Raw genomic sequence first — 14,988 nt, 5'->3', positions numbered from 1 at the left:
GTTAGATTTTTTTTTTCCAATTGTAGAAAATTATAGCTGGTTGAAAATTGAACCAGGACGTTAGCTTTCATTAACATAAAATCATATATTCCTTGATTGTGGAAAAAAAATAAATAATCATATATAGATGTGTGTAGTAATATTATATGTGTACTTTTACATTCAGTAAGTTTTTTTATAAAATGTTCCAAGTATTACAGTAGTACAAGATATGGCAGTTCATATGATTGTTTTGTAACAGCTGTAAGGCAAGATGGAAGCATAATACATGTACAAAAATGTTGCAGATATCAAACATACAGATGGGTAAAAGGAACAATAAACGTCTACAAACTTCGTAGTATAGCAGCAGTTCACAAGTCTAAAGAACTAAGGCACACCGTATAAGAGCCAAAGATATAAGTACTTTTAAACAATAGCGAAGAAGCTTCAGTATTCTTTAATTTTCAGAAGCTTGGGGAAGTTCTTCATAGTTTCCTGAAGAGGCTGAAACTGTTCCTCCAGCTGATTTTTAATTAAAGAGCCTCTGTTTCTTCAGGTCTGCCCCAGCATTCATTTGCTATTACATTTCCTTTGCTAACATCTGTGTGTGTTTAAAACCAGTTGTCTTAACTACTATAATCTTTCAAATGTTTTTCTTTTGAAGAATGTCTTTTTAATGAAGTCTACTTGAAAGTCATGCAGTATGTTGGTAGACTAATGTAGCAAGGCATCACTTTATATGTGATCGAAAGACTACCATTTGAGATATAGAAGGAACTCAGCTCCCTCCGGTGGCCAATTGTTGTTAAAGTCACCTTTTGTTTGTTTACCATGGTATAGCAAAGAACACTGGGAATTGAAGTGCAGGGAGATAAAGACTCCATTGCTCTGGTTAGTTTATAGACTACACTACCCAGAGAACAACTGTGCAATCCTAGAATGCCTTGCTCTCCTTGCTCTTACCTCCCCCAACGGCCTGTTGGGGGAGGTAATTTAAGGAGGAAGATGTGTTCGGCGCGCTCTCTCTGGACCGCCTCTTTAACCCAGGAGGACGCCTGTGTGAGGTGTCCCTTGGGAAATCTAGGCCAGAGCTTTGAGGCCTACTCACGCCTGTGCGGATCGCCATAATTGGAGAGAGGATCTCTGACGGAGTGATAGGACGGTGTCCCAGTGCGACGGTGACCTGTTGAGGACCGGAGACTGTTGGTGCCGGAAGGACTGTTGCTGTTGGTCGGAGTTCGCAGATGGAGCAATCCGGAAGGACAAGGCCTAATTTGGTTGGGTGAGACGGGCACCTGCCCTACATACTGACTGTATTGCAGGAGGGTGGATCGTTAGACTTGCCGGTACACATTGACTACCTGGTTCATCTCATCAGTTATTTGTTCCCATTTGGATTACAAATTAACCATAGTGCACAAACGCATGCAACTAAAACACATGTGAACAGTTAAGAACGATCATATAAACGTTTGGTCTGATCAACCAAACTACCTTAGTGAAGTATAGTACTCACTGGTTGCCGGATAGGTAAAATAGACTGTTGATATCTATTTATTTACTCTTTTAACTAAACTGTTGATTATACTAAGCTGTACAGTATTGTTTTCAGAGAGAACTGTGTGAGGCCTGGCTGAGGGGTGCTTCACTGTGAGCATATTACTGAAGGAATCTCTTTTCTGAGTACTAGATCGTCATAGCTATAACTTAACCTATATTTATTTGTTAATAATATTTCTGACTCTTACAGGGCTATGTATGCAGTCCACTGTTACCCTTACTGTTGTTCCTTTGCTTTTATACTTACCCAGTAAAGTTCCATTGGTTAAGTTAATTCTGTGTGCAGTACATCTGTCCTACTGGGGGACCAGTTCAACACAAGGTAACAATTTGTTTACATATTTATTGTGGTGTGATAAAATATTGTGCTCCCCAACAACCATTGGGGCCCACAATCCTCACTGATACCAGTTGTGCCAAGGGAGGGTTCGAGACAGTTTCAGGGGTTGATAGCCAGAGCGTAGACCCAAATCAAACCAGCAGCTCCTTTGGGGGGTAGTGCTACACTAACAAAAATATTTATTTTGTTAATTTTAGATTTCAAAGTAAGCTATTCCTTCACATGCTATAGGGAAAATTAAGTTTTAATGTTGATTAATGTAAATGTATTACACCTGGGAGCTAATAACTTGTATGCATCATATTGTCTTGTGAAAGAAAAATTGAGTGAATAAATCTAGTAAATTATAGACAAAGTATATCTGAAACGAGAAAAAAAAAAGATTCTGCCGAGCACACCATATTACAATAGGTAATGGATGGCCCAATATGGAATTATCTACTCTCAAATTCTGGGCTAAAATTCAGTTGTTCTGGGCTAAAATTCAGTTGTTGCAATACTTTTCTTAATTTCCTTCATTGTTAATGTATGCACATTCCTTCACCCCACTTGAACAGCTTTGTGATTCTTCAGAGCCTCTCAGACAAGCATTGAGACAGCGAATGTTAGGCCCCGTACACACGGCCAAACATGTATGCTGAAACTGGTCCGCGGACCAGTTTCAGCATACATGTTCGGTCGTGTGTAGGCGCGAGCGGGCCGAATTCCAGCAAACATTTGCCCGCCGGGCCTTTTCCCAGCAGACAAATATTCCTGGACGTGTTTTAAAACCGTCCGCTGGAATCCTGCCTGCTCGGACATGTACAGTCGTCAGTACAGACCTACCGTACATGTCCGAGCGCCCGCCGTCCCTCGCATGCGTCGAATGACTTTGACGCATGCGTGGAAGCCTTTAAATGGCAGGCCCGCCCACATCGCCGCGTCATCGCCGCAGCGACGACGCGGACACGCCCCGCGTATTGTTTACGCGCGGACTTCTGTACGATGGTTAGTACAGCCATCGTACAGAAGCCCTCTGGCAGGCATGTATGGTGAAAACGGTCCGACGGACCGGTTTCATCGTACATGTTTGCCCGTGTGTACCGGGCCTTAGGGGTATAGAAAAATTGACTTTCTAGGCACCAATTATAAAAGTACAAAATACATTTATTGGCACAAAACCCAAAAGGGTGTTGGACAAGACAAGAAAAACAACGGTAGATTGATAATGCAATGTACAAATAACTATAAGGAGAACAGCACACTCCCCGTCTGAAATTTCACTATGACGAATGTCCATGAAATATGATACAAACCTGTATCAAAGAACATGTGAAATGCAATAAACATAACATAGTGGGTTCGCTGACCCGTAGAGGGGTAGAACCATGAAGTTCAAGTTCAGTCCTTTTCATCTTTCAGGAACGTTCTTGATGGGTAATATTAGAATGAGTTTGTTAATTGGCCTTACAAACCTTTTAAGCTCACCCTTCCTGAAGATCTTCAACTCCACCTTTCGGACCTTGCCATCCTTGCTAGGAAAAACTTTTGTAATTAGTCCCATAGGCCAGGCGATCATTTCGGTTTGTTGCTCCTTCATCAATACGAGGTCTCCTTCTTTCAAGTTTGGTTTTTGATGTTGTCATTTTCTCCTTCCTTGAAGAATATTGAGATACTCTTTTCGCCATCTGTTCCAGAAGTAATCTGCCAGGTGTTGTACACGTTTCCAGTGTTTTTGGTAGATATTCCCATGAGTAAATTCTCCACTAGGCGTTAGCATATTGTCCATTTTTGGGTAAGTAGAATAGCCGGTGACAGTATGGCTGGTGTTTCAGGATCCATAGATACTGGCACAAGGGGTCTTGAATTGATAATAGCTAAAACTTCAGCAAGAAGAGTGATGAGAGTCTCGTGTGTAAGTCTTGAAAAGTTTACATCCATCAACATAGAATTTAAGATGTTGCGTGAGATCCCGATCATTCTCTCCCAGGAAACCCCCCATGTGGGAACTATAAGGAGGATTAAAAATCCAGGTGCAACCTTTCTCCGCCAACTGATCTTGGATAGGCTTAGTGTCGATGTTCAGTTATCTACAGGCTCCGATTAAGTTACTTCCCTGGTCTGACCTCAACTGTTTCAATGGTCCTCTGATGGCAAAGAACCATCTTAGGGCATTAATGAGGCTGGATGTGTCCATAGATTCTTTCACCTCTATGTGAACGGCTTGCACACTCATGCAAGTAAATAGCACGGCCCAACGTTTGCTGTTTGCATAACCGCCACGTGTTCTATGTGCGGACACCATCCATGGTCCAAAGATGTCCAGGCCAGTGTAGGTGAAGGGCGGTTCTATACATAGTCTATCCGCGGGCAAGTCGGCCATTTGTTGGTGTAGCTGTTTTCCTCTGGCTTTACGACAGTGCACACAGTCATGCAGTAGTTGGGCTACATGTTTCTTCATACCTATAATCCAAAGACCCGCAGACCTTAACTTGCCCTCAGTGATTTGTCTGCCCTGGTGTTCAGCCCTTTTGTGGTAGTGTCGGATCAGCAACGTGGTGATATGATGTTTGCTGGGAATAATGACAGGATTTTGCTCCGCAACCCCTAGGTGGGCTTGATTCAAACGACCACCAACTCTGAGCAGGCCAAAACTGTCCATAATTGGATTTAAGTTAGCAAGAGGACTTTTTACAGGAATCTGCTGTCTGTTGTTCAAGCACTTCCATTCTACGTTAAATTCCCCCTGCTGGACATGACGTATTATGAGAGACTCGCTATGAGAAATGTCCCCAGCAGAGAATGGTTTATGACGTGCCAACTATGACAATCTTTATCTTCCTGAGTATTGTTTGCATCATATGTGGTATATATTCTGTGCATTCTTACTCTCTTTTTTTTTTTTTTTTTTTTTTTTTAATATATATAAATTGGTGTACATATCAATATAGATACCGACCGCCTGTATGGGCGTCCAGGTCATGACCCCGCTGTTTTTCCCCCTACGTCCCATATTGGCTGGTCGAGACTAAATTGTCCTATATCAAGAAGACACTTGTATTTTTTTTTTTTTTTTTTTTTTAAATTGCGCCCTCCCCTCCCTCCCCCTCATGGCTCCCAGGAATCACCCGACTGTCTCTTAGAAAAAAAAAAAAAAAAAAAAAAAAAAAAAAAGAAAGCAATCCAAAAAAGGAAGAGGACTTGGCCTCAACTATTCAGCTGGGGATATACTAGGGAAAGGAATAATACAATTAGAAAAAGGGCCAAAGAGGGCACGAGACCTATGTATTGCTCTTAAAAGTAACGAAGGGTGGGATGACAATATTTGCAAGACCCTTACATATAACTAGTATCAATCAGACCCTGACTCTTTCTGCATAGCTCCATGTTTTTTTATATTCCTTCCATTTACCCCATTTCTCCCTATGTTCACTGTTTTTCTCTAAATACCTATCCTTTAACTCCTCTAATCTATACGTTTCCTCCACCGCATCTATCCAACTCCAGATATGTGGGCTTTCCATCTCCTGCCACTTCTTGGGTATTAGTCTCTTGGCTGCATTTAAAAGGTGGGGGAGTAGAGACTGCTTGTATTTTTTTATGCCCTCTTGGCTGCCGTGAAAGAGGACGACCCACGGGTCTTTCTTAATCTCCTCTCCCGTGATAGTCTTTATTTGGCTCAGTATTATGTCCCAATACGTTTGGATCTTAGGACATAGCCACCATAAATGGGCCATCGTACCTCTTTCTGGGCAGCCCCTCCAGCAGTTTGCGGTCTGACCTGCTTTAAATTTATTTGCTTTGTCCGGGGTAATATACCATCCTGAGAGGCACTTATAATTTGCTTCGGCTGTTCGTATATCTATTGCAGATGAGTGGGTTAATTGAGTGATCCTCTGAACAGTGTTAGTCCCCCTCGTGACCCCTAATTCTCTTTCCCATTTATCTATAAAGGGTGCTTCACCCTGAGTTCCTAACTTAACCAATAACCCATACAATTTAGTGATTGTGCCCTTAGAATTCTTAGATTTACAAATTTTTTCGAGTGAGGTCAGCTCCGCCTCCGTCCGTAGTGGGCGGGGGAGGTGCCGCACAAAGTGAGTCAACTGGTGATAGTGCCACCTATCCAGATTCCAATAGTCCGTTTTGGCCTTCAAATCTTCATAGGTCATTATCTCACCATTTTTAATGATATCCCCTAGGTGCACTGTGTCTCTCCTAATCCAGTTCCCTCCTATTTTTTTTTCCCCGGGTGGGAAATAAGGATTGTCTTTTAGATTAATTAAAGGGGAATTAAATTTACCTTCTAATTGTGCCTGCGTCCTGTCCCACATTCTTAAAGTGTCCCGTGTTATATCGTGAATTTTGTGATTTAATACTCTGTGTTGTGCTGGGATCCAGATAATGTTATTCAAGTGATTATTTGTCAGCGCTTTCTCAATTTGCACCCACCTTTTATCTGTCCTGTCCCGAGCCCACTCTACCGCACGCGATAAGACAGCTGCCTTGTAATAACTTTTGATATCCGGTACAGCCAGACCGCCGAGTGGCTTGCCCTGTTTTATTATGGAGAGGGATATTCTATGCTTTTTATTTTTCCAGACGTAATTTAGTAACAGGGTGTTAAGGATTCTCAGAAATTGCTGAGGGAGAGCAATTGGGACTAATAAAAATTTATAGAGGATTTTAGGGACTACTACCATCTTCAACATGTTTATACGTCCGATCCATGATATGGGTTTATTGATCGTTCTTTTTAGTTCACTCTTGATCTCATTTAATAGGGGAATATAATTTATTTTATACATCTTCTGTATTGTGTTGGCAAGTTTTATTCCTAGATACTTAAGTTCTTTAGTCCATGGAAACTCGCATACTTCCTTAACTAAATGTACCTCCCTTTTATTTAGGTTAATGTTCAGGATTTCAGATTTGTTTACGTTAATTTTAAAGTTGGAGATGGCGCCGTATTGTTGCAGCACTCTAATAAGCTTAGGGATAGATTTAACTGGGTTAGTTACATAAAATAGTATATCATCGGCAAAGGCCGATAGTTTGTGTTCCTCCCCTTCAACTCTCACTCCATTGATGTCCGGGTCATTACGAATAGTGGCCAACAGCGGCTCTAGGGATAGGATAAAGAGGAGGGGAGACAATGGACATCCCTGTCTCGTCCCGTTTTTCATCTCGAAGGGTTCCGATAATGTGCCATTAATTTTTATTTGCGCAGTAGGGAAGTGATATAATGTTTTAATCCAGCGGGACATCCTGCTTCCTATTCCCATGGCTTTGAGGGTTTCCATCATGAGCCCCCAGTCTACCCTGTCGAATGCTTTTTCAGCATCAACTGACAGGAATAGACCTGGGGGCTCGTTCTGCCTTATAGTCTGGAGCAGAAGGATTGCCCTTAGGCTATTATCTTTGCCCTCTCTGTTGGGCACAAAGCCTACCTGGTCGGGGTGCACCAATGAGTGCATGACCTCTTTCAGGCGGCCCGCCAGAATTTTTGCAAAAATTTTGATGTCTGTGTTTAACAGAGAGATAGGCCTGTATCCCGAACAGAGAGAACTATCCTTGCCTTCCTTCAAAATTATTGCAACCACTGCTGCTATAGCTCCACTACTAGTTTCAAATTCCGATCCCAATCCATTAAAATAATTACACAGCCTCGGTATCAGGATGTTACTAAATCTCTTATAATAGAAGGTGGAAAACCCGTCCGGTCCTGGGCTCTTTCCACCAGTGGTGGAATTTATGGCCCTTTTTATTTCATCCTCGGTTATGGGCCGATCCATGGTCAGGCTTTCCACCTCCTCTAATCTAGGAAGTCCTGCATTATCAAGGAACTCTCGGGTCTCCTCCTCCCTTTCCCCTGCTTGCCGACCTGGGTGTTTTATTGTATATAGGTCCTCGTAATATTTTTTAAATGTGTCCGCGATTTCGCAAGTTGCGTGAACCAATTTCCCATCTTTACCCTTAATTTTCTCGATATAATTCCTAGCTTTCTTTTTTTGAGCCATTTTAGCTAAAAATTTACTTGGTTTGTTTCCCCATATGTACCTCTCTTTGGTGATGCAGTTAAGTTTATACCTTGCTTCTTGTTCCATGATCTCCTTGAGTGCGTCTCTTTTTAGAATTAAATTATGGTAGGTCGCTTTTGATCTCAGCGCTTTGTGTTCGTGTTCCAGGGTCTCTATCTCTTTCCTTAGGGTGATAGCTTTGCTTTTTCTCTCTTTTTTTTTTTTGCACCCTCGGCAATTAAGATCCCTCTAATAAAGGCTTTATGCGTCTCCCAGAGGGTTGCGCTGGTAATCCCCTCTGTGTCATTCGTGCGGAAGAATTGTTTTAATTCTGCCTCCACCCTACTTCCCCCTCCTTCATCGTGGATCAGGCTATCATCCAGGCGCCACATCGGCCGCTGTCTCCTTTGCGTAGTTAATGAAATTTTCATAGAGACAGGGGCATGGTCCGATATAGTCATAATTCCAATTTCTGTCTCCGTAATAGCGTCAATCAACCTGTGGTCCGCCAGGATGTAATCGATCCTGGAGTATGTTCCGTGGGGGGGGGAGAAAAATGTGTAGTCATGTTCATTTGGATGGTTAATCCGCCAGACATCTACTAGTTGACAGTCATGGAGCTTATGTTTGATTCTCTGTAAATGTACATTTTTTGTCTCCCTCCCACGGAACGTACTATCTTCTGTTGGATTCAAAACAAAGTTTAAATCCCCCATCAGGATAGTAAATCCCTCGGCAAAGTTGTTCAATTTTCCCAGAGTTTTATTTAGATATTGGGTTGGGTGTGCGTTAGGGGCGTATATATTGGCTAAGGTGTAAATAATATTTTCAATCCTTATTTTGAGAAACAAGAATCTCCCATCTGGGTCAGTCATCCTTGCCTCCAAGGTAAACCCGAGCCCTCTTGTAAACCCAATTGCAACTCCCCTTGCACGTTTTGAGATGGAGTCGCTGTAGAACCAATTGGGGTATGCCGGGGAGTAAAGCTTAATATTAGCATCCAGGGTCAGGTGAGATTCTTGGATAAACACTACATCCGCTCTTAGTTGTTCAATCTCTGCTAAGACCTTTAGTCTTTTACCTACAGAGTTTAATCCCTTTACATTATAGGATAAAAATTTTACTTCTGTCATTTCCCATAACTAAGTCCCCTCCTTAAGCAAACAAGACTTTTCAGGCTGATCCCTGGGAGCCATAATCCCCTTCCCACCCCCCTCCCCTCCACTCCCCCCCCCCCCCCGCCCCCCCCTACCCAGGCCAGATCATTGCCCCTGAACCGTAGGGATCCTTGGTATCCCCTACCCATCGGTTCTTGTGGATGAGGTGTGACACCCCACGCCCCTCCCTCCTGTTCTCACAGGGCCAGATCTTATGTGGGAGGGGTTATGGATCTGCCCTCCTTGTGCCCTTCTTTATTCACCCCCCGACCCTCTCTCCCCCCCCCATCCTGTAGAGTCGCCACGTTCACAACCGCCCCTATGGGCGGGCTATTATCTAACAACTATTCCACCCATCCTGGCAGTTCTATGACCGGCATGTCCAATTTATGGCAGAATCCTGCAAGTTCCTCGGGGAATATTAATTTCGCTGACACTCCCTCTTTGTGCCCTATCAAGCAGGCCGGAAAGCCCCATTGGTAGTTTATGTTGAGTTGGCGCATCTGTTCCAAGAGAGGTTTTAGGTGTCTTCTTCTGGCCAGGGTTTCCCAGGCCAGATCCGTGAAGATCTGGATCTCCCTGCCATCATAGGATAAGGGAGGTTTTCTTCTCAATTTTGTCCAAATTCTCTCTTTGTCTTCAAAATGTCTAAACCTCACAATTATATCCCTGTGCCAATTCCCTCCTCCCTCCCTCATCCTCCCCACACGATGGACCCATTCTATTTTGAGGGGACCTTCCGAGGCATTATCAAGGAGGGGGAGGAGCAAATCATCGAAAATTTTCCTCAAGTCTTCGCCCTTCTCCTCCTTGACAGAACGTAATCTTAAATTTTGCCTTCTATTGCGGTTCTCTTGGTCTTCGAGACGATATTGCAGCCATCTCTGATTTTGTTTCATAGCCAAATGTTGAATTTTCAATTCATTTAAATCCCGGTCCTGTTTTTCTATTTTTTTCTCGGCCTCCTCTACCCGTTCCAAAATATGAAATAAGTCCGTTCTCAATGTACTGATTTCCTCTTTTATAACATTCTCCAATCCCTTTAACATTGCCGCCATTTCGCCCGTAGTTGGGATGTGAGAGTCCAAGCTATGTTCTTCCACTTGGCTAGCTACATGCTCCAATTCTGTTAAGGTATCTGCTATTGGGGATGCTGCCCCCCCTCCTCCCTTTTTGTTTACCCCCATTTTTTCTGTTTTTTTAATTGGACCTGGGCTCTTTGAGCTCCCGCCCGGTGTCATGTAGTGTCTAATCGTAGTGGGGGAGGGGATATCCTTTGGGGCTTTCGAAGCAGCCCCCCTTGTTGATTTATTCATTATATGTTTCCTTGTCGCTCTGATGCGTTTCCCCAGTTTGAGCGGAACGTGAGGGGTCTCGCACCCCCCTCCCTTTTTTTTTTTTTTTTTTTCAGGGCAGGGCAGTTTTTGTTGCTCACTGAGGCATGAGTTCCTAAGGGTAGGAAAGGTTTTTTTTTTTTTTTTTTTTTTTTTTTTTCCTTAGTCAGAAATTGCCACCCGACATTAACAGAAGTTATTAGGGGTTCCGGGGATTGGCCCGTTATCCTCAGATGGGCATTGGGGAGGAAGGTCAGCCTCTCTCTATTTTTAGGAGTGTTGCACTCCCTAATTAAAAAAAAAAAAAAAAAAAACCCTTTCTTGAGGGATTCTCGGCGTATTCCTCTAGAGTATAATAAGGCGGACTACCCACGATCCCCCCAAGATTGCTCTCCGCTTCTCAGGTTTCTGATGCCCTGGGCAAACAAAATAAACCTGCCCGATGGGCCAGGCCGAACCCGGGGGGTAAAAACTTCACAGGTGCCCCTGCTAATGCCTCCGTTCAGCCCCCCCGTAATTTGGCAGCTCCTTTCAAGGGTGGGAACAGAAGTCTCCTGATAAGCTGAGACGTTTACACCTTGCACCCGCGTTTTTTTTTTGTTTTTTTTTTTTTAATTGATAGCCAGCCTTATTTTTTATAATTGAGAGAGTTTATACAAAGCCCCCTGCTGTTCACACCCATGCTCCGGGACAACTCCCTTTACCAAGTTAATTATGGTTTGCGGGGGTAGGTAATGTCTCTGGGGTAACAGATACACTTCCGCTCTCCCACCCAAATCTATATCAACGGAGTTTAAGCTGAGGCCCCATAAACCTATGGGCTATGAATACTTAAGTTCACATATAAGTACAATATGAGGGGGGGAGGCAGAGAAAAATACTGGTGCAGTACAATGTTCCTACTGTAGCCACTATTATGCTATGCAGAATATAAGCAGTTACTCAGTTCATCCTTGTTGATTACTTCCACACGTTAACAGTATGCATATGCAGGGCCACTAGGAATAAGGTAAATTATCCCAGCATTATTAATACCTATCCCCAGCCTTCAGGGTATTAGTCCTTGCTCCATGGGTTTCACTGTTCTGGTCTTATGGGGAGACATAGAAAGAATAGGATCCATATTACCTTATAGTTGCCCAACCAATGGGATATCCTGTACTCACTGCCGAGAAGAGGGGGGAGATAGGCAGCAGACAGGAGTGCTGCAAGTGGGAGCTTCCTGTATTCAGCCCGTCTTGTGGCTAATCTGCTGTCTCCCGGAGAGGCACGGGGGGGGGGGGGCGGGGGGGGCAGGCTATCGGATGGCGGCGAAAGCTGGTCTTTTCCGCTGTAGGAGGGCTGGCCCCTCGGTGAGCTCCCTCACTGCGGCGCGATCGCTGCACATGGAGCACCGCCGGGTCTAGATCCCTCCATCCTCCTCCAGGTCAGATCCATAGCGTGGGCCGCCGCTCCCTCAGACGTGCGTGCTTCACGTGCACCACGTCATGCTCTGCCCTCTCTGTTCCTGAGTATTGTGATAACATCTGGCGATGTGCACTAACCTTACAATGGTTCTGACAAGTCTCATCCAACTGGAGAAATGTTCAAAACGATGACAGTCAAGCCTGGAGGTCTGCCTTGTTTCAGTGACTAATGCACTAACTTCGGCGCGGATTTCTGGATCATTATCCGGATCCTGGATGCTGAAAACTTCCTGTACACTTTTGTCTGCCCGTCCTAGCGGAAACTCTGGGCCTGTAAGCCAAGTAGATTTAGTAAAGGAACCCATAGACTTAGGCCTGGTTGCGTGATCTGCTGGATTAAGTTCGGATGGTACATAGTGCCATTGTTTGGGGTTTGGATGACCTCCTGATTCTCTCTATGCAGTTACTGACGTACACATAAAATCTTATTTTTCTGATTGTAGATGTAACCTAAAACGACCTTACTGTCCGTATAATACTGGACTTCATCTACGTCGACATCCAATTCTTGTTGTATGAAGTCCGCAATTTCCACTGCTAACACGGTCCCACAGAGTTCAAGTCTGGGAATCGTATGATCAGGCTTGGGGGCTAACTTAGCCTTACCAAAGACGAACCCAATGTGACTCCGAATGTTGGCGTCTGTCACCTTCAGATAGGCAATCGCTGCTATGGCCTCCGTGGAGGCGTCCGAGAACACGTGGAGTTCCTTCTTTACGCTGGAGGCAAGTGAAGTTTTAATATAGCATCTTGGGATGCGGATCTGATCCAAAGCGCACAAAGATTGCTTCCAGGCTTCCCAGTTTTGCTCTTTGTCAGAAGGAAGAGGGGTATCCCAATCCTTGATGGTTTCGGAAAGCTGTCTCAGTAGGGATTTACCCTGTATAGTGATGGGTGCTACAAATCCCAGCGGAACGAATAGGCTGTTCACCACTGATAGGACGCCACGTTTCATGAACGGCTTGTCTGCACAGCTTATTTGAAACCCAAAGGAGTCGGCTGAGAGATCCCATCTGAGGCCCAAGCTCCTTTGGACGGGTGGACTGTCCAGTCCCAGGTTAATGTCCTTGAATCCAGGTGCATGATCACCCGACTCGAAGGCCCGCATTACGGCCAGGCTGTTTGAAGCAATTTTGTGTACCGTATTTTCCGGCGTATAAGACGACTTTCTGGATGCAAAAAAATGCATCCAAAGTCGGGGGTCGTCTTATACGCCGGGTACAGTCTCAGTACTCACTTTTTTCCCCCAGCGCTGACAGTCTAACATGCTGCGATCGCGAGCGTGTATTGATTTCAAAGCCGCGCCTTCTCTTCAGAGTGTTCTGTGATAGGAGGAACAAAAATCTTCCCAGCAGCGCCTCTGTTCTTTGTTCCTCCTATCACAGATGCCTTCTCATCCTCGGACGAGATGAGAAGGCATCCGTGATAGGCGGAAAACATAACAGAGGCGCTGCTGGGAAGATTTTTGTTCCTCCTATCACAGAACACTCTGCAGTGAAGGCGCGGCTTTGAAATCAATACACGCTCGCGATCGCAGCATGTTAGACTGTCAGCGCTGGGGAAAAAAGTAAGTGTGATGGCAATGTGGGGGCATGTAATGGCACAGTGGCAATGTGGGGGCATGTAATGGCACAGTGGCAATGTGGGGGCATGTAATGGCACAGTGGCAATGTGGGGGCATGTAATGGCACAGTGGCAATGTGGGGGCATGTAATGGCACAGTGGCAATGTGGGGGCATGTAATGGCACAGTGGCACAGTCTGGGCATGTAATGTAATGGCACAGTGAGATTTGAAAAAGCCTGTTTCTGTCAGCGGTTCTGGCTCCCCCTCAGCTTCCAGAAAGACTAGAAGGAAGGGGGTAGTCTTATACAGTGAGTATATCCCAAAATCAAAATTTTTCCTGGAAAATTAGGGGGTCGTCTTATACGCCGGGTCGTCTTATACGCCGGAAAATACGGTAGTCTAAGTTCAGCTTGGCATAGCATGCTTTGAGTTCTTTTGAGCAGATCGATAGTCGCTTCCTCAGTTGGTAGTGATTTGAGTCCATCGTCTACGTAAAAGTCCTTCTCTACAAAGTCTCTGGCGTCTGTACCGTACTTTGATTCTCCCTCTAACGCAGTTCTCCGAAGGCCGTACGTTGCTACGGCAGGTAAAGGGCCATTTCCAAATACATGTACCCTCATTCGGTACTCCGCCACCTCTGCATTGGTATCATTGTTCTTGTGCCACAGAAACCTGAGGAAATCCCGGTGGTCCTCTCTGACTACAAAACAATGGATCATCTGTTCGATGTCAGCGAACCTGAACCTCATCAGCACTCCCACTAGGTTATTCGTCAGATTAGGACCTGTGAGAAGGACATCATTAAGGGGTACGCCTTGATGTTTGGCGTTTGAATCGAAAACTACCCTAATTTGATTAGGTTTCCGTGGATGATACACTCCGAATGAAGGCAGGTACCAGCACTCTTCGTTCTTTCTTAGGGATGGAGCCGGTTCTGCGTGTTTTTTACGGAATATTTTATCCATAAAGGCGACAATGTGTTCTCTCATCTCAGGCTTGCTGTTCATGGTACACTGAAGAGAGTTAAATCTGGATAGCGTTTGCTCCCGATTGTCCGGGAGCCTTACCCTGGTGCTTCAGAAGGGTAATGGAGAAACCCAGTCATTGGTTTAGTCTTTAAAGAACTCACTGTCCATTATCTTGATGAACTCTCTGTCTTCTACTGATAAGGCTACTTTATCGTCATCCTTGGTTGTGTGAAAGACCTGATCTCCCCAAGTCGTCAGCAAAGAGGGGAGAAATTATGTCAGGTGGTTGTATGAGGTCTGGAGACTTCTTCTTCACTTCATACTGATGAGGACACGGCTTAATGAAAGTTGTGCGTTCATCTCCAAGCACATACGGTTTGAAGGAGTCGATTTTTGGTTGATCCAGGCATACATTTCCTATGACTACCCATCCCAGATCCAGCCTCAGGGCATATGGTGCGTAGTCAGGACCATTACACAGTTGGCGCACCTTGTGCACCTTTAGATTGTCGGCATTGTTGTCCATAGGTGGAATAACGTTGGCTAGGTGCCTTAGGTGCGGTTGGTGAAATGCAGCTTCTGGGGTAGGAATCTCATCCCTATGGTTGGGTATTTGA

Source organism: Rana temporaria, chromosome 6 (genome assembly GCF_905171775.1).
Source record: "Rana temporaria chromosome 6, aRanTem1.1, whole genome shotgun sequence".
Lineage (NCBI taxonomy): Eukaryota > Metazoa > Chordata > Amphibia > Anura > Ranidae > Rana > Rana temporaria.
Note: the sequence above shows the minus strand (reverse complement) of the source record.